Source organism: Vicugna pacos, chromosome 1 (assembly GCF_048564905.1).
Source record: "Vicugna pacos chromosome 1, VicPac4, whole genome shotgun sequence".
Classification (NCBI taxonomy): domain Eukaryota; kingdom Metazoa; phylum Chordata; class Mammalia; order Artiodactyla; family Camelidae; genus Vicugna; species Vicugna pacos.
In genome coordinates this window covers 19,776,886-19,800,989 of record NC_132987.1, presented here as the reverse complement: position 1 = coordinate 19,800,989, position 24,104 = coordinate 19,776,886, and the positions used below count along the sequence as shown (strand labels likewise).

General features: G+C 44.2%; 1 long non-coding RNA gene across 2 annotated transcripts in view; it reads left to right on the top strand.

Moving 5' to 3' along the window:
* LOC116280611 (uncharacterized) overlaps nucleotides 1–21,925 on the top strand; it is a 38,501-nt gene extending 16,576 nt beyond the window's left edge. The window contains exons 1-3 of one of the 2 annotated variants that reach the window (XR_012071306.1): nucleotides 6,146–6,453; nucleotides 21,250–21,331; nucleotides 21,899–21,925. This is a non-coding gene — a long non-coding RNA (uncharacterized lncRNA). Of the gene's footprint in view, nucleotides 1–6,145; nucleotides 6,454–21,249; nucleotides 21,332–21,898 lie in introns of those variants that run through there. The other variant, XR_012071304.1, reaches the window with a different exon arrangement.
* The last annotated feature ends 2,179 nt before the right edge of the window (nucleotides 21,926–24,104 follow it).

Sequence of the window (24,104 nt, the reverse complement as noted above, 5' to 3'; positions counted from 1 at the left end):
GAGAAAGGAATAACAGTAATGGAAAAGGCAGAGCTCAGTAGACCCAGATGGCTGAGTGTCTCCCATCCCCGCACAACCAGCCCTGCTCTCCTGGGCCTGTGTTTCTGTCCCCACATGGTATTAGCTAAACACACTCAGATCTGGCCCCAGATTCTGTGTCTGTTTCTTACTGACTGTGACTCTGGCAAGTTCTTTAAATTCCTCGAGATTCTGTTCTCTTTTGTGTATCCTGGGATGACTGATGAGGGCACCAGAGCTGCTAGCTGGGGGTGGGGTGGTGGTAAGAATCTGACGCTCGATTCTCCACAGAGCTGGATAGGGACACCTGGTGGGAAGCATGGAAGTGTGTCCTCGCTTTACTCAGATCTACGCAGGGGTGGTCTAATTGGCTGAGTTCTTCACTGATTCTGTCTTCTGACCTGCTTGGCATAATTCCCGTGGATGAAGGGATAAATCTCTCTACCACTCTCATTTCCATGCAAAGGTTGGTGGAGGAGAGAAGAAGGAAGACCAGGACTTCAGATCCTCCCACGGTTCTTGCTGCTCAAAGGCAGGAGGCAGTGAGATAGGGGAACGTGGCTGGGCTCCCAGAACTCTGAAACACGCATCTCGGATGTTGCCATGACTCCCCCTCTCTCTTCATCTCTTGTTATTTCTTTTCTCGGCTCCTCTTTGTAAAGAGGCTTGTTTCCCTGCCTGCAAAATGACTTTCTTCACTTGCTGAAACATGGTAGCCAGCACCTCCAGAGAGTTACATGTTACAGCCTCAGTGACTGGAGGGGCCGACCTGATCACCTCTCTGGTCCCAATTCCAAAAATCCTAGCAAAGGGTCTCTCTGGCTGAGCGTGGATTTGACGACCACATCTTGACCAATCACCTGGGGTCATGGTTGAACTCTGCAGCTCCCCCAGGATCCATATGGATGGATAGGGGAGCGGAGATTTAGAATAAAATGTGCTGGGAGGAAATTCTACAAGTGTCCACCAGGGGAATTCACATGTGAAGAGTGTTTTGAGGGAAAGGTGGGAGCCTCCAGAGAAAAGTGGACAGTGAGAAACCCCCAGAGGCTCCTGAACAAAGGATATGGTGAGCAGGGATGTCTGGTTGTCAGTGTTTTTTTTTTTTTTGCCTTTGTATTATTTGAGTTATTAATTTAGATACATGCATATATATGTATTTTTTACTGAGGTGTAATTGATATACAATATTATATATGTTTTAGGTTTACAACATATAGATTCACAATTTTTAAAGGTTATACTCCATTTATAGTTATTATAAAATATTAGCCATGTTCTTTGTGTTGTACAATATATCCTTGTAGCTTATTTATTTCATATGTAGTAGTTTGTACCTTTTAATCCCCCTGATAGTCAATCTGAAGCTGTTTGCTTTGCTGGCATGGAAAACTACTCTGAATCCCCAGATGTACTGCAAAGCCTGCCACACACTTTGTAATGCCTTTTTGTGAGTGATTTGGGTGAAATGCAAGGATCTGCGTTTTATATCTTGCTTGGTGCCCAGCAGATGGGGGAGTTAAGTTGCAGGTGGTGGGTGTGGTGAGGTGAGTCTGTTTGGAACTGGAATTTTGCCTCAAGAATGTGAACACCCTAGGAATTTTTTAAAATCTTGAAAATAGCATTAGGTTTTCCACACAATGAGGGGAGCTGCTTAAGCCAACTTTAAGTATCAGTAAATACTAGGGATTTCAGCTGATGTTTGTATTAGTGTGCAAAATGGGGGTAGACCCTATATCACAAATAAGAAATAATTGATGGGATACAAATACAGAGCTCAGTGTTCGATGAACATGCAGTAAACAATAGTTCTGCCTCCCTCACTCGTCTCATTCCCAGTATTCAGGGACATGATTTTAAATGCTTCCTGGGATTTACTTTTGTGCAAAAGAAAATAGTTTTGAAAGGGTAACGTTTTTTGGAGATAGATAGACCTAGATTTTCATTCAATTTTACCTCTCGCTCTTTGAGTAGCTTCTGCAATTTGCTTAACCTCTCAGACACCAGTTTCTGCATCTGCATCGTGGGGGTAACGGTGCTCACCTCAGGGCAAGCGTGTAAAGTTAGGTGAGAGAAGGCATAAAAAACCCCCCAGTGCCCGATGCACACTTTGGTTCATGCTAAACAGTGATTCACCCACTTCCTGTGTGTCTCATTTCTTTAATTTTGCCACAAACTCCTTGAGGGCAAAAGCCATGTTTAGTAAAAACATTTGTCTTTCTAAGATACTATAGCATTTGCAAAGTTCTCATTTGATTCTCATAATGGTCTTGTGAAGCAGGCAGAACAGAGTTTTTTCTCCCACTTTAAGGAGGAGCTGACTGAGATGTGCTTAGCACAGAGCCTGGCGCACGTCAGATGCTTAATGTTTGTTGTATAAATGCTGAATGAGTTCCGCATGTGTAGACACTCTGATGCCTTACTGACTCCATCCATTTGTTTATTCATTCAGCAGACACTTATTGAGCACCTACTATTGTGTATCTGTGAACAACAACAAAAATCCTTGCCCTCGTGGTGCTCACCTTGTAGGGAAAGGAATGAATAAAGTAGGACCAAATGGACTGAGAAGAAGAGGAGTTGCTGCTTAGATACCAGTTGCTGTTGGCTGAATGCTTGTGTTCCCTCAAAATTCATATGTTGCAGCTTTATCCCCACTATGATGGTTAGGAGATGGGGGGCTTTGGTGATTCAGTTATAAGGATGGAGCCTTCATGAATGGGATTAGTGCCCTTATAAAAGAAACCCCTGCTCCTTCTGCCCTGCGAGGACACAGAGAGAAATGGCTACTGAACCAGGAAAAGGGCTCTCACCAGATGACAAATCTGCTGGCACCTTGATCTTGGACTTCTCAGCCTCCAGAACCGTGAGAAATAAATGTTTATTGCTCAGGGTGCTCAATCTGTGGTAGGTTGTTATAATGTCCTGAAAGGACTAAGACACCAGTCCTGAATATTTTCTTTCTGACCTCTGAAAAAGGAATAGTTGTAGAACTTTAGAATGACAGGTGTAGAAAGGACCTCGGGGAACAGCTAGTCCTATGGAATAAACTTTTTTAAAGCCTGAGAACACGGTGTTCAAATGAGAACTTACTCCAGACAGCCAATTTATAAAGCAGATAAAAGAAGAGCTTCTTTTATCTCTCTCCAGTTCCTTAAAAATGCTCTTTGCCCATGAATCTCTGTCCAACGGCTGTTTCACTTCTCCACTTGCCTCACAAAACTTGACAGGATGTGTCCACATTCTGTCTCCATGCTCTGGGCTCCCACGTGCTCTCTAACCACCCCTGTCCGGATGTCACCCTTATCCTCCATCAGAACTGCTCTTGGCAAAGTTCTCCAACACCTCCGTCTGGCCAGATTCAGTGCACTCTTGTGTTCACGTTGTTCTTGACCTCTCAGCAGCTTGGACACACTGCCTCCTCTTCCTCGAAACACTCTCCCCTTTGCTGTCTGTACAGTCATTCTCTCCCACTTTCCCTCCTATTTGTCTGATCATCTTCTTCCATCTCTTTGTTGGCTCTCCTCTTCCATTTCTGTGTCCTGAGTTTCCTATGACTGCGTCTTAGGTCTTCTCATTTATCCCCGTAGTCACTCCCTAAGTAATCTCGTTGATGCCCTCACTTTTAAATCTCTTCTATATTTCGATATATTCTAAATTTCTATCGCCGGCCCAAATTTCTGATGAACCCCACACTTAAATATCCAAATGCCTGCTTAACATTTTGCTATCTCATAGTCAGCTCAAAATTAGTTACAAAGCTGCGCTCTCCATCTCCGTCATATTCAGATGGTTTAGCTCCAGTGCGCCCTCTCTCAGTAAATGGCCCCACCATTCAGTCACCTGCTCAGGGCAGGGACTTCCCTGTGCTTCTTCCCTCTCCCTCAAACCACAAGCCCTGCCTTTTTCCTCCTCCCAAACGTCTTTCTCATCTTTCCAGTTTTTCCATTCCCACTGCTGCTGCTATAATTTCAGTCACATCAACTTTCGCTGGATTACTACAGTCAAAGCCTTGGAGCTGTTGAGAACAAAGCTAGTGAAGTGGAGATGAGGCCGAGTGTGAGGGAGACCTGATGGTGACCCCATCATAGGCAGCTCACTGAGCACGCTCGGTCCTGGAATGACTGACCACATTAGCTCACTATCCCGGACACTTCCCGCCCTTGACACACCCCCTCACAGAAATCTCGGATATCGAGAAGCAAGCTTCTTCTGGATGAGTGTTAAAATCTTCTAGTTCATTATTATTTTTTTTTCTTTGAGCTGCTGGGAGACCTTCTTCTTCATTACCAGTGTCACACAGAGAGCTCGTATGCCGCGGGCTTTGATCTAAAACTGCTGAATGTGAAACAGCTGCTTTTGCTGAGCAGTCTCACCCCAGGTCTCAGGAGAACACAATTGGATAATGAAATGCAAATGGTTTGACCAGGGCTCTGGGGATGGAGAATGCCCTGCCTGCCTCAGCAAACATCTGCTGTCTAAAGCCTGCTCTTCAAAACTTCTCTGAATGGTCTTTCCTGTCTCGAGCTGCCCGCTCCCAGCTGTTCCAAGCATCTGAGAACTCGAGTGTCCACAGGAACTTGAATTTTTTCCCTCATTGCTACCTGGGTTTAAGCCATCACTGGCATCTCACTTTTTCATTATGTCCGTCCCCTTGCGGTGGCTCAGGAGTGCCCAGTGTCTCCCAGCCCGCCCCCGCGCCCCCTGGTAATTGCCGCTCCAGTGACTGACTTACGTCTTCCAAGCTCCAGTTCCTCATCCTTTCTAACCAGTCATCTAGTCTCAGCAGCCTTCTGTCACACTGAGCACTACCAGCTCTAAAAAAGAGTCATTCTTCCACCTCCCTGGTTCCTCATCCAGCCTCTTTATTTCTTGCAGCACCCCATCCTTCTGTCCTGATCCCACTCTCTGACCTTCAGATTCATCTTGACCGTTCTCTTTAACTCGCTCTGCAAATCCAGACAGTCACCAGTCCTGGTGATTTATTGATTGATGGTTTCATCCAACCCAATTACCAAAGACTCTCAGGCAGGTCTTTTGTAGGTGCCAGGGAGACAGCAAATAGAGTTGTTGTCTCCTGGTCTGTTGGTTGGACCACTGAGGCAGAACAGCTGTGCCCCTCATCCAAGGCCAGATTAAAGCTCCCTAAACTGCTTTTTTTTTTTTGTTCATTTCGCTCCTCTGGGAAAAATCCATCATGGCTGTCAGTTGTCTGTAGAGTGAAGTCCAAGTTTAGTCTGGAGCTATGCTGTCCAGTGTGGCAGTCACTGGCCACGTGTAGCTACTGGGCACCTAAGATATGTCCACTTTGAATTGAGATGTGTGGTAAGTGTACAATACATACAGAATTTCAAAGACCTAGCGCAAAAGAAAGAAAATAAGACCATGAAATGCCTCATTAGGTTTTTAATTAATGATGTTAAAATTATAATGTTTTGAATATGTAGAGTTAAATAAAGAATGATTTATGTTGATAATGTTTACTTAAATGTTTTAATGGGGCTTTTAGAAAATCTAATATTAATATGTGGCTTGCATTGTATTTTTATTGTCAGCACGGGTCCTAAATATAAAGTTTCCCATAATCTGCCTCCTACTGACTTAACATATTATTTCCTGTTATCTTCACAATAAGCAGAGGTGGTTCATATCTTTACACTGATGAAAAGACTGAGGTTCAGAGAGGAATGAGGGACTAGAAATGGATGTGAAGGTCAGCACTTCAGGTCCCACAAGCCTCAGGAGAGCCCTGCGTAGCATCACATCCATGATGCCTGCATGCCACTGTCCTGTTGTCCCCCATCCTCCGTTCCCCGGTAGACAAGATATGGAAGCGGGACAGTGAAATCATGAAAGCCGTGACTGGACAGACCTGATGCTGGAGGACTGACTGTAATTATGTACACAGAATCCCATGTTAGGTGAGCTTAAGAAGAGAATCTAGTTGAGGTCCATCTGTTGTGGGTATCACTTGGTTAAACCCCCACTGTGAGTGGCCACCATTGTGAACAAACAAAGTAAGCCTTGATCTTAACCCAAGCTGGAGGTCTTTGGTGGCTGATTTCTTTGGCTTTGTTTCAGAAGCTTCTGGCAGATACCACCAGGGGGAGCAGCCGAGCCAGTCGAGAGTGGTCCCAGGGGTTGCAGGAGCCAGGGGGAAGCAAGACCTCGCAGCTTGGGAGGATCTCCTGACAAGCAGAGGACTTGTTGCAGTAAACCAGCTGTTAGGAGGTGGAGCTGGGATCCCAACCTCAGTGTCTATGCTGGATTCTAACCCCACACCGCACTGCCTCCCAGAGGACACCTCCCACCTTCTGTGAAGCTTTGTGTCAAGGATACTTCTGTTCACGCTGTGGGGCTCTGTGTACATCAGGGAGTTTAAGTTTTACCTGAAGACACGAGGAGCCATTGGGAAGTTCTGAACAGGGGAGTCAGGTAGGGAGATTTATAGCCAGAGTCTAAACAAGAAATTAAGCATGCCTGGAACAAGTTTGGAACAGGCCTGCCAAAAGCCCGTTTGCATGATGCCTTTGGAGATTGTTGAACAAATTTGTCTAAGAAAGAAGGAGCCAGCATAATGAGATGGACCCTTGGCGTCTGGAAGAATAGAGTAATTCCTGTCCATCAAGTTCTCTCTCACTCGTTCCAGGGGAGATGCAGTGCCTGGCAAGCCTACTTGTGTTGAGTTGGTTGTCAGATGCCCAGCAAAGGACGGCTGGCAGGTACCTGGGGGATGTGGGCAGGGCAGCAGTGGTGTCTGCCAGTAGTCAGCTACCTCTGGTGTTGGAGGGCACAGATACAGCCCCTGGGAGAACCACACTGGGCAAGGGGAACCGCAGGGGCCTGAAGCTTCTGTACGAGCAGGCCGGGGGCGGGGGGACAGGAGCCAGTGAAGGTTGAGGCATTTCTGTTCATGCGGTTCCATCTGCCCCCACAGGCCCAGGGAATTGGGGGATGTGGGGTTTCCTGTGCTTGGAGCACCCTTAGTTGTTTACTGATGTCTGGGAGTGGTGGGAAGGGAGCATGGCTCCTCAGTGTGTCTGGTGGCTAATTTCCTCTAGAAACCTGGGGAGAGATCCATAGTGGTTCTAGGAGTTGCTCAGCGAGCCTTTCAGGGCCTTTCCCCCTTTCTCTGATCACTGGGCAGCTTCTCAGCTTTGACAGATATGTGTATTCGAAGAACCGCCTCTTTGGAATTTATCTCCGAAATTGCCTTGTATCAGAGGCCCTGGCTCCCTCTGTTGTATGAGCACCTCAGTGGCACAGCTCCCAGGAACCGATAAATGCTAGCCAGGGTCAAACAGCTTCATAGTTAACTGAGTGTAACTTTTGTTTGTTTGTTTCATCTGAGACAAAAATGGAGTGGCATTGGGCGGTACTAACTCGGTGATGTGTGTCTTTGTTCTCTTTGTTAAGGAGGCTCCCACCCAGTCTCTCACCCACCCAACCACTCGCTCCAAATACTTTGGCTTATCTCTAGGGGCTGGTGGAGAGTGGGTAATGCTGGTTACTCTTCTCTAGTCCATCTTTGAACTGGAAACACTCAGGGCAGACAGAGATCTCTGAGACCCTCTGGTCCTATACCCATACAATTGGGGAAACAGGTTCTGGGAGGGGATGTGACCTGTGTAATGAAGAGCTCCTAGCAGGGGCTGGGGCCAGGGCTCAGGTAGGTGCTCACTTGCCCCTATATAGGCATTTGGCTCATAGAGGGATATCTGGACCCCTTCTGACCTGCCTTAGTGAGTCTTGGTCCTGCATTCCATTTGACTCTTTTTTTTCTTTTTCTTCCGGTGGTGGAAGGAGTTAATTGGGTTTGTTTGTTTGTTTATTTTAGAGGAGGTACTGGGGATTGAACTCAAGACCTTGTACATGCTAAGTATGCGCTCTAGCACTTTGAGCTATACCCTCCCCCCTCATTTGACTCTTGTCACCAGGGCAAGCATCACAGTGACATGGGAAAGGCTCTGCCCTGGGCATCAGGGTTGCTGGGCTCCAGACCTCTCTGCATCTCACCGGGCTGAGTGGCCTGGGCCACACTGTCTGATACCAGCCCTGTACTTTCGTTGCTGCTTTACAGAGTTTGGGTAAGATGTCTCTTGAGTGTGAAACACAAAAAGTCCCAAATGATCCAAAGCCTGCACGCACTAATTAATATGTGCTTTCTTAGCCAGTTTGGTTTGCTGTGACGAAGTCCCACAGACGGGGCGTCTTAAACAACGGATACTTATTTTTCACAGTTCTGGAGTCTGGCAAGTTCAAGGTCAGGGTGCTGGCAGATTTGATTCCTGGTGAGAGCCCTCTTCCTGGCTTGTAGGCAGCTCTGTTCTCACACAGTGCAGAGAAGGAGTTCTGGTCTCTCTTCTTATAAAGACACTTCTATCGTGGGGGCGCTACTCTCGTGACCTCATTTAAACTTAATTACCTCCCAGAGGCCCCATCTCCAGATGCCATCACACTGGGGATGGAGTTCAACATATGAATTTTGAGGGAATACAGACATTTAGTCCATAACGCATGCATTCATAAGGCAATTGTTAAGACCCACTGTGTGCTCAGTATGAGGAATATAGAGATGGAAGATGTGCTCCCTCTCTGCAGGGAGTTTCCAGGGGAACAGGCGACAGCCATGGAAATGGCATCATCTCACTTGGCCAATATGTGGGTTTCCTGAGCCCAGCTGGGGGCCAAGAAAGAAGGCATGGTGCCTCAGAGTGAGATCTGAGGGGCAGGAGACAGACTCAGAAACCCTCTCTTCCTGCCTGCTGACCAAAGGGGTCTGAGATGCACACGGGGAATTAGTTTCTGTCTCTCAAAGACACCTGGGAAGATGCAAATGCTGTGGGGAGGGGACATTTTAATTTTTGTCATCCATCAATATTGAGCACCCGGAAGCAGCAGGGGGAAGGGAGCGTTGAAGAGGGGCCACGGCTGAGGTTGGGCTTAGAGGGAGGTTGGATACAGGAGAATATCCCGTGCTGACCACCTTGCTGGGAGAGTAAGTGCATCGTTTCCCACTTCCATGGGACTGACTGTTTCCTCCACACTTTCCCCGCTCTCTCTCTTCTCTTTCTCCCCTTTCTCATTTACAAACCTTTTCCGTGGAAGGAAGTCATTTTTTGAAAAGAACCTATGATGTGGATTCACCCAGTTCTCCTGACTGGTCATTACACTCCACCATTTTTACCCTCATGATTTTAACTTTGTTCCGTGAACTGTCAACCTCATTTTCTCTTCCTCTTAAGGATTTAGCTAGTGTTAAATCAAAGTGCACTCACTGGGCCACCTGCTGTGACAGGGTACTGCAATTCTTTTGGTGTTAGTCTGTCATATAATTGAGAAAGTAAGATTAAATATAAATCACACATTCAATATTAGGCTAAAAGTATATTGTTGCCATCCCCCTGACTTACTACATTCCTTTATTATACCTCTCTCTTGCTTATTGGGAAGCCAGTATGAGTGATTCCACTATTTTCATAACATTTTGATGATTCCCCAAACACCTAAAGTGGTGCCATTTACCTGGGTAATAGTGCTGCAGTATCCCCACTTTCGAGTTCTGTATTATTGCTATTTTTAGTTACAGCTTTATAGAGGTGTAATTCACATACCATATAACTCACTCAGAAGTGCACAATTCCGCGACTTTTAGTATATTCACACATTTGTGCAACTATTACCATAGTCAGTTTTAGAACATCTTCCTCACCACAAAAAGAAACCTCACATCCATTAGCAGCCACCCATTAGCAACCCCTTCATCCCCTGGCAAGGACGAATCTACTTTCTGACTCTATTGATTTGCATACTTTGGACATTTCATATAAATGGAACCATACGGTATGTGATTTTTTATGACTGGCTTTTTTCACTTAGCTTAATGTTTTCAAGGATCATCCATGTATCAGTATTTAATTTCTTTTTATTACTTTTACTATTCCATTGCATGGATACACCACATTTTATTTATCCATTCACCAGCTGATGGACATTTGGTCATTTACACTTTCTGACTGTTATCTATAAAGCTGTTGTGAATATTTGCATACAAGTTTGATATGACCATATGTTTTCAGTTCTCTTGGGGATATACTAGGAGTGAGCTGCTGGGTCATGTGGTAACTCTGTGTTTAACCTTTCAAGGAACTGCCAGACTGTTTTCCAAAGTGGTTGCACCGTTTTACACTCCTTCAGTGTGAGGGTTCTGATTCTCTGATTTCGCTGTTTATCTTTTTGATTTTAGCTATCTTAGTGCATATGAACTGGTATCTCACTGTGGTTTAGATTTGAATTTCCCTGATGGCTAATGATGCTGAACTATTTTCCTATGCTTATTAGCTACTGTTGTATATTCTTTGATGAAGTATCTATTGATATTTTTGGTCCATTTAGGGTTTTTTCTTTTTGTTGCTGAATTAAAGATATATATATATCTTCTAGATACACGTCCCTTGTCAGATATGTAATTTGCAATATTTTTCTCCCATTCTGTGGGTTTTTTTTACTTTCTTGGTAGTGTTCTTTGAACCACAATTTTTATTTTTAATTTATCTTTTCTTTGTTGCTTTTGCATTTGGTTTTTTTCTAAGAAATCATTGCCTAATCCAGGATCATAAAGATTTACACCTTTGTTTTCTTGTACGACTTTAATAGTTTTAGCTCTTACATGTAGGTCTTTGATACAACTTGAGTTAATATTTGCATAAGGGGTAACACAGGAGTTAAAAGAACTAACTTTGGAATTTATTTCTTAGGTCTGGTTTTATCTTTTTAAATTAAATTTCAGCTTTTTAATCTTTAATAACCTGACCTTTTGCTTTCTTTACATTTCTTTTGTTTTTTTATTTTAAAAAATTTAACATGAGACGCTTAATTCATTTACTGATTTTTATAGTCTATTTGTATAATAATTTGAATATTTGATTATTGCTCTGAGTGCTATTTTAGTTCTATCACGTAAGTGATGAGCTATGAAGACTTTATATATTTTTGTTTTCTAGAAATTCTGAAAATTCGGTTTTCATTCCCGCTCTGAGCCAGGGGTTAAGAGTTAAATTCTTTTTTCCACATCTCTTGTTTTCTGATATTGCTCTTAATTTCTAGTTTTGTCATGCTGTGATCAGAGAATATTGTCTGTTTCTTTCTACGTGTTAGAGATGTGTTACCCTCAGATGATTTTAACTTTGTTGTTCAGGGACATCTCAATCCCATTTTCCTTCCCCCTTGAGAATTATCTCTAGCCTTGAGGGTTAAATCTAAGCTCACTCCTTGGGCCACCTTCTGCGACAGGGAAGCAAGATTATTTTAGTATTAGCTTGAGTCATGTAATGGAGAATGTAAGATTTTTAAAAAATCAGTCTTTTTGTGATTCAGATTCTGGTTGGTGTTCACGTGTATTCCAAGAGCATTTCAGGGTATAGTGTGCAATGTATATCAATCAGGTTTACTGCACATTTATGTTATTTAGGTCGCCTATATACTGGTTTAATATTTTTATCTACTTGGTCTGTCATAGATTGAGAGAGGAACTAAAATTGCCCTGCCACTTTTTTTTTTAAACACGTTTCTCCTTGCAGGTGCTATGAATACTGTTTCTTGCTGCTGCTTCTGTGTGTCTTGCTGTGTAGATATTCGTAACTGTTACATATTCACTGTGAGCTGCACCCTTTAGCCTTATAAACAGCACTTCCCTTTGTATTGTTTAATGCCTTATGCTCTGAACTTTAACCTCGTCTGATATATGGGTTATGTCTTCTGCTTTTGTTGTTGTTTGTTTTTTCCTGTTATACCTTGGCCCATTCTTTTATTTTCAACTGTTCTGAATCACTTTGTTTTTTGTGTATCCCTTGTATATAACTTGGAGTGTAGCTTTGCTTTCTGATCTTATATGAAATCTATTTTTAAAAAGATAAGTCAATTTACATTTATTAATGTGACAAATATTAATATTACATTTCTTATGGTGTATTATTTTATGCTATGTTTCGCTTATACTGTTTATCAGCAAGTTGTTACAAAATGAATTTCCTTTGTTTTAAATGAACAATTGCAGTTCTGATATTCAGCAGGATTTGTGTTTTTGATCTCATGGTTACCTTTATAATAGCTTTCTATAAGATTGCGAGTGCTCTGTTTCTCTGGACATAATTGATTGGTTCTTTTGTATGAATAATGATAAAATTAATATGCTTTGTGTTCCTACCCTCTCTTCCCTCATCTACTCTTATTTATCTTAGTGTATACCATTGTCTTATAAAGTGTTTACACAAAATTACTTGGTTTTTCAGCTTTGAATCATATCCTTTGGCCCCCACTATTACAAATGCCACAAGCTGCAAACTTACTCTTTTTGTCTTCCCTACCCTTTCCCCTTTCCATTTTTTATTACTTGTATCATTTATACAAGATGTATAACATTTAAATTCTGTCACTTCAATCTCCAACTTTGTTTAATTAATTAATTTTTATTTTTTTATGGAGGTATTGACACATAGCATTGTATTAGTTTCAGGGGTACAACATAATGATACGTTATTTGTAAATACTGCAAAATGATCCCCACACTCAATCTAGTTAACATCCGATGTTTAATCTTAATTTTGCGGTTGTGGTACGTAGTGCTCTTCACTTGCTCTTTTGCTGTGGTTTGTTTCCTCCATGATCTTCTGGTTGGCTGATGATTGATCTCTTGTAGATTCCTCAGGAAAGGTTCATGGGACAATATTCCATAAGGTCTAAGATTTCAAAACTGTCAGCTTTGTTTGCTTTTGGAAGGACATTCTTTGCGGGGTATAAAAACCCTTGGCACACAAGTCCTTCTCTCTGGCTATCCTGCAGATGATAACTGTGTTAACTTCCTGTTTTAAATGTGGCTTTGGAGACATCTGAGACCTGTCTGCATTTCCCCCCGTTTAATGGCTTATCTCTTTGCCTGGATGCCAAGGGGACACTTTCCCTTCCTTCACACCCTGCTCCCTCACTTTCCCCTTCTGCTCTCCTGCCTCTCCTCTTCCTCTCTCTTTTTCATGCTTCAGCCCTGCAGGATATGTCTCATGGCTGACTGTTTTCATTCAGTTTTTCCTAGTCCATGGAATACCCTTCTGATATGGAGAATCAGGTCTTCTTTTATTTATTCAGTTTCATCGCTTCTGTTTTCTTCCTTATGGACTCTGATTTTGTGTATGATGGATCTCCTTTGTCTGCCGCAGCTATCATCCCCTTTGAGTCTATCTTTATTTCACTGAATCTCGGTTGTGTTTCTTGTATCTGTCCTTTATATCCTTTCATGGCTTTTCTACAGTGTATAGTCTCTCTTGTAAACTTTCCAATTTCATTTTCATTTTTCTGACGGCTTTTTAAACTTTTTGTCAATCACTTTACAGAGTTCTGCTAGCTTACAGTTCATTTCCTCCTGTTTTCTTGCCATGACTTTCCTGAATTCTGGCATTTCTATTTTGTGGTATTCTTTTAGAGGGAATGGTTGCTTTATTAATTTTTAAAATATCATGGTGAAATATTTATGTACTTTTTTTTTGGTTTACAGCAACATTTTTTTTGATGAATATTGTTTATATGTTGGTAAATTTTACTGCTCTTTAAGTTTTTACCTTATGTTAACTTTGTATAAATGCAGTGCCATTTCATCTTAAAAAATTGTTTATCATTAAATGTGTTGAGTTTTTTAGTTCCAGCTATTTACATATGGTGTCTGATACAGTGCTTCTCAAATCAAAGCTTTCTCTTTCTTTGCTCTTCCCAAAAAAAGACTGACTGATGGTAATACAGTCTGACTGTGTCATCCTTTGTGTGGCCTCCCTTCCTCTCTGAACCCCCAGGGGAATCCTTCTGTGCTCTCTGCTTCCCTCAGTGCCTGCATCTGGCTGCAGATAGGGTGGTGGCTCACACACTTTGTGGTCAGTTGCCTGCCTTGAGGAGTTTTATTTCCACTGACGCTTTTAAGATCTGCCATCATTAAGTTCTCTTACAACTTGAATTTTCTTTTTCCCTCCTTTCTTCCCATGTGGTTTCTGTCTGATTTCAGTCACTTTTGTCAACCCTGAAGCATTTTCTTGGAGTGGGCAGATTATATTTGGCTTCTAGTTTCACTGAAAATGGAATTTGTGGATTAAAAAAAAAATCTCCTTGCTCCTTTCACATGATTTTAAGGAGAGGGTGGACAAATAAGCTGAACTAGGCAGCCTTGTTCATACTAGAAGCCCTTATAATAACTTTAAGGTTGTCTCCCATCACGGGTTTTTCTGGTTGTGAAACACTGGAGAACTGAGGTCTGCGAGCCTTTGGAAGAGTCCCCTCCTCTGCTCCTGACTTAAGCAGGAGAGGTGATTACAGATTTTTTAAAAAATCTCATGACCTTGGCTCTCCAGTAAGTTAAGGAACACATCCTTTTAGCTAAATCTGAGTTAACACTTCAAGCACTAGAATTTTCCACTTGAACCATTTTAGAAGGAAATCTTTCTAAATACTGACATAGTTCTTAGAACTTAAAGAACCTACTCTATGTAGATGATTGGATACTAGGGTTTCCTATGACTATACTGTAGTGAAACATGGTTATTCCATTGAAGGAGTGTATGGGGTTGGCTTCTGTAAGAAGAGGCTCCATAATGTATGTTTGGAGTTCTTTTTCATACATAGTACCCCTCTCCCCCTTTACTTCTGGTGAGTCCATTTTCTATAGATGCCCTTTCTTGTAGCTGTTATTGTGTTTGCCTGTTATAATCCTTCTTCTTTGAATTTGATGAAGGCTCAGGCTTCAGACAACAAAGATTGCTGGAATTACATGTAAAGTAAAAGTAAATTCACTTTGGGTGTGACATGAGGGACTCTCCCATGAGTGAAGTGACACCCAGTGCACAGACCCGGTAACATCTGCTTTAGTTGCTTGGGGGCACCCTGCCTAGACGAAGAGAATCCCCATGGCAACAGCTCATCAAAATGGCAGGTGTAACAGTGAAGAACGCACTGCAGCTAAATAGGCGGATGCTTAGGCTCCGTGGGAAGGTCATTTGACCAGATTATGCCAGGTAGTTTGTGTGTGTAGCTACTGCTGGGACCAAAGTTCGTTTGCTGACATTTGGCAGGGACATAAAACAAAAGGGAAAGGAAGCTGAATAGTTACATTTCTGGCACATCAGGTCTTTCTGTGGCTTTGATTTCGTATAGGCTTAGTGATGCTGTTGTCATTGAACATTGTAATTCAGAACACCACCACCATATAGTCTCTTTTCTCTGGAAATCTAAAGAAAACATTTGCCGTAGCATTCTGTTACCTTGCAGAGAAGGGTGTTTTTGTGTTCTCAGTGCCCTGTTGTCCCAGCGCTGGGGGAGGGGCCGATGTTTGCTATGCAGGCCAAGTGCGCAGGGAAGGTTCTAAAGTTGTTAAGTGCAAGCTGCAAGATTCTAAGATTAATTGTGCTTCACTCTCCAGTGAGATTGGTGTATTATAAATCATAGAGGCATATCCCATCAATCTGGCGTCTGGATGCAGGGAACATGATAACCCCTAACTCAGCAGAAACATACCTTCCATCCATTACAGCTTCTCTCCTGGAATGAACCATGCGCTCCTAACATAGGGCCAGGGCAACAGACAGCATTTTAAAGACATCTTTGAGATACTTCCCTTCTTTTACAACAGGGAAACCATTTCTATGGCTCCTTGGTTTTATTCTACCATAACTTTATAGGAGACAGGTTTAAAGAAGTATTTTCTGGCTTAGTTTTGTTCAGCCCTTGGGTAAGTTCTCTGAGAGGTTCAAAAGAGAAAAAATAATATGATCCCTACCTTTGATAAGCCACTGTTTAGTTATGGAGAAAAACCATATTAATTCTGACTATGTGATGTTAATGCTAATTGCTAATCTAGTACTTACTTGCAGACCAGTAGAATATACTCAGAAATTATTCATAGAACATATTTCAGAATAAATGCTGACCAGATCAGAGAAAGGAGAGATCCGTATTGGCTGGACTAGTCAAGGTCCTTAGAGAAGGTAGGCCTGTGCTGGGTCTTGTCCGTGGGAAGGCATTAGTGGGATAAGACAGGCTGCATGTCCCAGTGTGAGGGTACGGACTGCAAGAGAGAGTAAGGTTAAATAGGCGATGATGAGCCCAAGAAGAGGCTTGCAGGCGGCCAGCAGAACCACAGCACATGCAAGAGTCTCTTGCTCTGCGTCTCTTTGCCCTTCCACATTCCCTCCATTATCAGAGTCAACTCCATCCTATTTGGAGCACCCGGCCTAGAGGAAGAGAATTCCCAGGGGAACGTCTCATCAGCATGGCAGATGGAAAAGTGACTACACTACAGCTAGACAGGCAGCTGCTGTGGGCTACATTCGAAGGCCATTGGACCAGACTGTGCCAGCTTGGTTGTGTGTGTAGACGCTGCTAAGGCCGAAGTTAGTTTGCTGGCACTTGGCAGGGACATTAAACAAGCCTTCCCCACTTCTTCCCTCTTCTTTCCCTCCTTCCCATCCTCCTTTCTTATTATGAATATTTCAGGCTTATCACTCTGTCCCTGCTCCTTTTAATGCACCCTCTTCCTTGATGTCACGCCCAGTCCCTCAGCTTCAAGGACATGGCCACACTCTGCTCATTCTACTTGATTCATCTACTCATTCAACAAGTGCTTACTGAGAGTTCCATATGCATCTTCAGAAAATATACAGTCTTACAAAGAAGACAATTAAGACACAATTATAATATGTGACAACTACTTTGACATGAGAAACTTAGGATGCTATGGGAGCAGATGGCGAGAGTACTTAATTTTATTAAGGGGAGGAAGGTGTCAGAAAAGAAGTGACATAAAAACTGAGAACTAAAAGTATGAGTGGTGATGTTCTAAACTCTCCCTAGAGCTGTTGTGTACCCTGTCTGATCTGGGGAGCTGCCAGGCACTTAAGTTCTTAGTTGCCTTTAGTGGCCACCACCATCACACACAGGAAATGAATTGTTTATTTTATTAATAAATATTTCTTGAACAATTCTATGGTCTAAACAGTGTCCTAGACTCTGTAAACCGAACAGCTGTAAACAAAACATGCAAAGGACCTGATCTCTTAGAGCTTACATTCCAGCAAGGATGAGCAGACAATGAAAAAAGAAATAAAAATACATGATATTTTGGGTGTTATGGAAAAAGAAGAAACAGAGTCAGATGATACAGTGTAGGCACTTGTGTATGTGTGTGAGTATGTACTATTTTAAATAGGTTAGTTGGGGCTTCTCTGTTAAGGTGATATTTAAGCTAGAACTGATGAATTGAAGGAGGGAGTCTGTTGGGGTGGTGGGATGCGGAGTGAGGAGGGGACAGCATTCTGCGCAGAGGGAGCAATAACTAGCGCAGAGTCTTCCTGGAGGATGTGTGCTAGGTGTGTTGTGTTGGGGAAACTATAGAAAGACCAGATGGAAAAAAAAAAAAAGAAAAGAGAAGAAAAACCAGGTGATGAGAGCACTAGGAAGAGAGTGGAGGTGGATGAGGTTGTGAAGGTGTCTATGGGCCTGATAAGGTAGGGTCTTGTCCCATGTAAGATTTACATTTAAGAGGATCCCTTTGGCTGCGGTGTGGAGACCCGACAGTAGAGGAGCAAGAGTGGAAATGGAAGATCAGGTGGGAGCCTGCTGCAATGGTCCAGGCAGGAGATGACAGCAGCTGGCCAGGGTGGAAGAGGGAGAGTGGTGGGATTCCGAGTACTCCTAAAAGGTAGACCTGACAGCTTTGCTGCTGATTTGGATGGGCATGTGAGAGAAGAAAGGGATCAATGATGACTCCTCGGATTTTGGTAAACTGGATTTGCCATTAACTGAGACAGGTAAGACCACAGAAGAACAGGTTTAGGGGAGCAAAGATATGTTGTTTGTTATGCCTGGCCACCATCCAAGTGGAGATTTTATGTAGGCAGATTGTTCTACAATATTAAGGGAGAGTTTGGGAAGTTGTCATTTAAAGCCATGAGACAGGTTGGGATCACCAAGTGGGTGATCCTAGAAAGAGAAGAAAATGAGGTCTGAGAGCTGAGCCTTAGGGGGACTCGATTGTTTAGAGGCTGAAGAGATAGGAAAGATACAGTAAGAGATGAAGAGGGAGCAGCCGACCAGGTAGAAAAGCCAAGGAGCCTGTGCTGCCCAAGTAAAGAAAGAGTTTCAAAGAGGATGGAGTGACCACCCCTGTCAGACGCTGTGGAGGAGTCCGTGGAGATGGGGTTCAGAGGTCACTGGGGAGCGCAGCAGGTGTGATGGAGTGGTGGGGGCAAAGGCCTGATGGAGTGGGCTCAGGAGAGGATGAGAGGAGGAAAGTGGAAACAGCGACTAGAGTCAGCTCTTTCATGGAATTTTGCTGCAAAGGTGTGGGGGCAGAGAAATGAGGCTGGGGGGACGTGGGGTCAAGAGAGGATATTTCCAAGTGGGAGAAAAGCAGCAAGTTTGTGTGCTTGTGGAAATGATCCAGTAGAGAGGAAAAATGATGATGCAGGAGAGTGTCGACCTCAGGAGCAATGTTGAGCAGGTGGGAGAGCGTGGGATCCAGCAACCAATGGACAGGAGCAGGGCAGCTCGTTCCTGCAGCAGGGGGGGCAGGTCGGTTGGGGGCTGGGCGGGGGGTGGCGAGTTCTCTTCTGATGGCCTTTGTTTTCTCAGTGAAATGAGAAGCTGAATTCTCTGCCAAGAGTGAGGATGGGGAAGAGATGTCAGAGGTGTAGGGAGAGAGGAGAAGAGGAGGTGGCTGTCTAGGAGACTGGGAGAGCACGGACTGGGGCGGGATACGTGACTGTGTGGCAGCACTGAGGGCCCCCTTGAGGGAGATAGTTATGAAATAAAAAATGGCCCAGGCAGAATGGGTCAGGACAGCATTTAACTGGGTAAATCAGATCTTGGGCTTATAAAACCTTTGCAGTGGACATTTTTGAAGAAAGTTTCTCAAGGTGGTATATACTCAGCAGGTGACCGACCCCTGGCCACAGCCCTGCAAGCCAGGCACAGGCTAAGGGGACTTCACATGGGCAGGCAGGACCCCAAATGATGGCCACGCAGGATGATCACATGATTCCTCTCTACTTCCTTTTACTATTGGTGGAAGCATGCTGGAAGATTATGGGAAAGTCACACAAGCCTTGGGAGGTTTGTTAAGATTGACACATAAGGATTTGGGGCAGAGATATACCAGCTGACACATGGGAGGTCTTCAGTGCACAAGGAGGAAGCCAGGCAGAGAGAGGGGAAGGAGTTCCAGGCAGAGAGACTGCATGGTCAAAGGCGGCTTGGTGGGGAAGCATGGAGGGAAATGGGCACTGAGGACCTGGAAGTTGTTTGGAAATGCTGGATTGTAGGTGCCCCAGACAGCTGTCCTCCTCACTGTCTTCCATCCTGCCATGCTTATTTCAACCTTCAGTCTGTGCTGGCTTCCCTGCCTGGAATGCCTTTCATCTCTCGGGGTCGTTGGGTTGTACAACTCCAGAGGGTGCCATTAACATTGTCCTTTATGTTTCCTTACTGAGTCAGCTCAACCTCTGTCTCTTCTAGGACAGTCCCTTTGGCTCCAAGCCACACTCACTCTCCTTTCTGTGAATTCCTATATCTAGAGGGTAGGGTTGCCAGATTTAGCTAACAAAAACACAGGATGTCAGTTAAATATGACACAGGACATACTTATACTAAAAAGTTATTAATTGTTTATCTGAAATTCAAGTATAACTAGGCATCCTGCATTTTATCTGGCAACCCAACTATACTGGAAAACACATGGTTAAGCATTCATTCAACAAACCTTTGTAGAGATGGAACTTGCCCTCTACTGGGACTGGAGAGAGTAAAGCATCCAGCCTGGACCCTGCCCTCCGGGCTGGGAGGCACCAAACATGTATTAGGTCACCAGCCAAGTAGGGTCTCAGAAAACACACTGCAAAAGGTTCAGGTTGAATAACTGCTCCAGAATTTTGCATTCATAATCTAAAGAAAAGCTATTTTAATTTCATTATATATGAAAATGTTGTGACTTATTTTCACTTAGTACTATAATTTTTACTTTTAATGACATACAGATATGGAGGCATCCATGTCTCTTCAATGCTTTGGATATCGGAAAGTCTCCATTAAGACTTGGCTGCCTGCGAGCAGTTTGTCATTTGTTATTATCATCTTCACCATCACTGCCTCTAGCATCGATCAGAAGTGGCAGTTGCTGTGCAGAGGCAGGGTGACCTGGGCTGGGAGCGTGTGCCCCTGCTGTGCCTTTTACTACCTGTGAGATCTCGGGAAGACACGTGATCTCTGTGCCAGTCTGACCATCTGTACGATGAAATACAATACTAATATGGACCTCAGAGGCTTGGTGAGGAGATTGAAGAGTTAAAAACCTGTGAAATGCTTGGAACAGTGCTTAGGGCATAAGTCCTAGATAAATGTGGATTAATATAACTTAAAAATTATTTAAACACATAAGGGGGGAGGGGCAGAGTACTCCTGAATTGTGAAATGACTCTCTTGGCATTGGTCTTTATTTTCCTTAAAACCTCTTTGAAGGTGAGAATCACTCTTGCCCCACCCTCCTATGTTGTATCCAACCCTCCCCTCCTCTCAGCTCCCCCTATACTGGTTTGGTAGAGGCTCTGAAAATATTTGTTGGTGGCTCTATTAACGCTATTGGAAGCCTAAAGAAATGGTAATGACATTCATGGGTGATGTTTCTCCAAGGTCACTGAGTTCCAAGATACTCTAAGTCCCTATAATTGCGCCATTCCTGATTTATTTGTGAAAACCAAGGCAAACATATTTAATTTAGGGTATCCCAGGTGAACTTTATAGGTACCCTAGGTATGACAGCAATTTGGAAACTCATTTACCATTCACATCCAAGTATACACTAGTATACTAGGTAAGAGTAAGTTTCAGTTGATGAAGTATTTAATAAATGGTCAACATTGTTTTAACCATTTATCACCCATTATCTAACTGAATTCCCCAAACCTCTCCGAGAGTTAGGTATTATTAACCCCACGTTACACACAAGGTATAAGCAGATAAGAAATTGCCTAAAGTCACTTAAATAATAATTAGTTGACCCTGAATTCAAGTTCAGGATTGTCAAATTTCAAAGCCCGTGTTCAAAATGAATAAGCATATTTTTCAACCTAAAAAGCTCATGGAGAGCAGAGAAGAGGCCTGAGACCATTCATTCACTCATTCATTCATTCATTTGTATGTTCATTCCAGTGCGGAGCTTGCAGGCAGGTGAAGGACAAGGCCCTGCCCTCGAGAAGGTCACAGTCACACAGAGCTGGGCCCAGAGACTATGGTAAGTGCTCTAGCAGAGGCAGGGCAGTGTGAAGTGCCAGGGTAACACAGAAGAGGCAGAGCTAATGGTGCCTAAGAATGGGCGGTGGCTGGGGAAGGCATGGGGGAGGAGGCGCCATTTTGCTGGATTGTGCAGACCGAGTCCGAGAAGAGTGCTTATTTAGGTCTCATTCGGGATTTAAGATTTGCAATTAATGCCACATCATAAGGAAACAAGTATTTTTGAAAGTCTGCTTGGTACAAAGTCCTGTGCTAGGCATTTTTGTGGATAGAAGTTAGCTTCTGGACAACCATCTCAGGTAGTACCCTAATCTCTGTTATACAGGTAAAGAAACTGAGGCTCAGAGTGGTTGAGATTTGCCCAAAGTGGGAAGTTATTACTTATTCAAAAAATTCAGTTATCTGTTTATTCATTTACCAAGTATTAGTTGAACACCTGCATCAGGTGATGTGGTTAGTGCTGAATAACAATGGTGAACCAAGGAGGGCCAGACGCCCCCATAGAGACTACTGTCCAGTGGGGGAGACAGATGTGAACTAACTCTCTATACATGTTTTCCATTTGTAGGGAAAACAATACATCCTTTGAGACGAAGTTTGGAGAGAGTGATTGGAGAACCCCTAGGACAATTTAGCTTGTCCTCCACCTCTCCACATGCATGCCTGTGCCCAGGTTTCAGGGGGAAGGTACCCTCAGTCAAAACCCCCAGTGCAGCTCCACTGAGCACACAGGACTGCTGTGCCCTGTGTCTGCAGGGAGCACCACAGGGAACCGGAGGAGACAGGAGCACATGGTGGACTCTGAAGGGTGACTGAGGAGACATTCACGTGCCCGTGTGAGACACCCTTGGGGGTGCTGGGAAGGGAGGTTGGAGTGGCTACAGTTGTGTAGAGGAGAAAAATCTGCCCTGAGAAATGCAGTTTTGTGCTCTAATTCTGATAATAATTTTACTTTTGTTTTTTACAAAGGTCAGCGTTAGGATGAGCTGGGCTGCCATGTTGATTCATACCATGGTACCCCAGAGTGTGCAGAGTATGTCCTTGTGGCCACGTGCTGGTTCTGGGTGGGTGTGGTGCAGAACGTGCAATATGGTGGGGAGCGACTGGGGAAAGCACTGGGCATCAGGAAGGCTCAAGGACAGATTCAGTATTCCCTAAGACCGACTTTTCCCCTTACCACTTTGAGAAGGACTGATGCTGAGAGGCGTGTTATTCAGAGTGATGATTTCATCATCAGTTTTAGGTTTTGATGCAAGCAACAGAAACAGAGCCTGTCTAATATAACTAATTGATTGAGAAATCTCGATTCATTGAGATATAAACATTAAGTGTTTTATTTCATCCAACTATACCTGTGATTCTCAAACTTTAACATGCATATGGATCACCTGAGGCTCATGTAAAATGCAGACTCTGGTTTAGCAGGTTTGGGCTAAGGGCAGAAATTCTGCTTTCCTGACAAGCCAGTGCTGCCAGTCTGTGGACCACACTTGGAGTGTCAAAGAAATCTACTTTATGGAATGCCCCTTGCCCCTTTGTGGTTCTGGAAACATGGTCTTTGTCTTATTCTAACACTCTGCAACACTTGCAGGTTCTACTCATTCTGAAAGTCAAAGCTTTTCCTCCTATTTATTTAAAAAACTTAAGAATTTGTTGGACTCAAACTTTCTGGACAAATTCTTCCCTCTCTCCAATGTAGGCTAGAGCTGCAGCCCTGCCTTCTTATATTGGGGAGGAGGTGTGAGGTCTGGTCCTGAGGTTACCCCCTTTTCCTGCAAGTGCATCTCATCAGGAGTCTGGAGACAGGGAGTAGAGGTGAAGTGAAGGCTCTCTCCTTCGCTTCCTCCAGAGGAGGCACAGGGTCACAGACGTACTCTGCTTCAGGTGGGCTCCAGCCATCACTGGGGGCATTTGCTGGTTTCTCCATGACGGTGCTGTGTGGGGTTTTGGGGCAGTGTTCACCATGGCCCCTCCATCTCTTGGGAACATGACAGAGGGGCAGGCTCACCTCCCTTTGGCTCCTGGAGGTATATCCCAGTGACCCTTTCTCCGGGCTGGGGATCTCTGCTCCTCCTTGTTCGACAGACAGCCTTTCTCCAGGCTGGGCATCCTCTCACGGGGCCCTGAAACCAATATTCCTGTGGGTCATCTGTGTCTGGTGCTGGGTCCTGGCTGTGGGGGTGCTTTAGGGGAGTGGCCGTTCTTGCTTCTCCCACTCATGCAGAAACCCTTCGAGGGGATACGGTACTTGGGTCTGATGTCAGGCCATTGGGCATCCCACAGCAGCGGCCCAGGACTAGATGGGAGGTGGGCTGAGGCTCCTCATAAAACTCCACCTGTCCCGCTCCATGCCTGGAAGCCAGTCTCTCCCCTCTGCTTCCGGGAACCACCACCCTTGAAATTCGATCAACCCTTCTGACTTGAGGCTTGTGCTTCTCTTTGGAAGCTTTTTGTCCCAGATGAGCCCCTCTCAGGGACAAGAGGGGAAGGAAGAGGTGAGTCTCACAATACAGTCCTCACCATGTCCGCGTTGATGGCTTTCTCTTGCAGGTGGCCCACAGTGGGCTGGATATTTGAACGTAAGTCTCTCCATAGCCTAAGTCACTGCATTGTACCGAGCAGCGATGCTCCCTGCCTCCTGGTTCCCCGTGGGCAGAGCCCTGACTGCTGGGCAGAGCAGCTCACCGGGGAAGGCATTTTTGACACCCCCAGGTGTTTGGGGCTGTCAGCTGTGCTCATGCCACAGGATCTGGCCTCCTGCTTGTCACCATCAC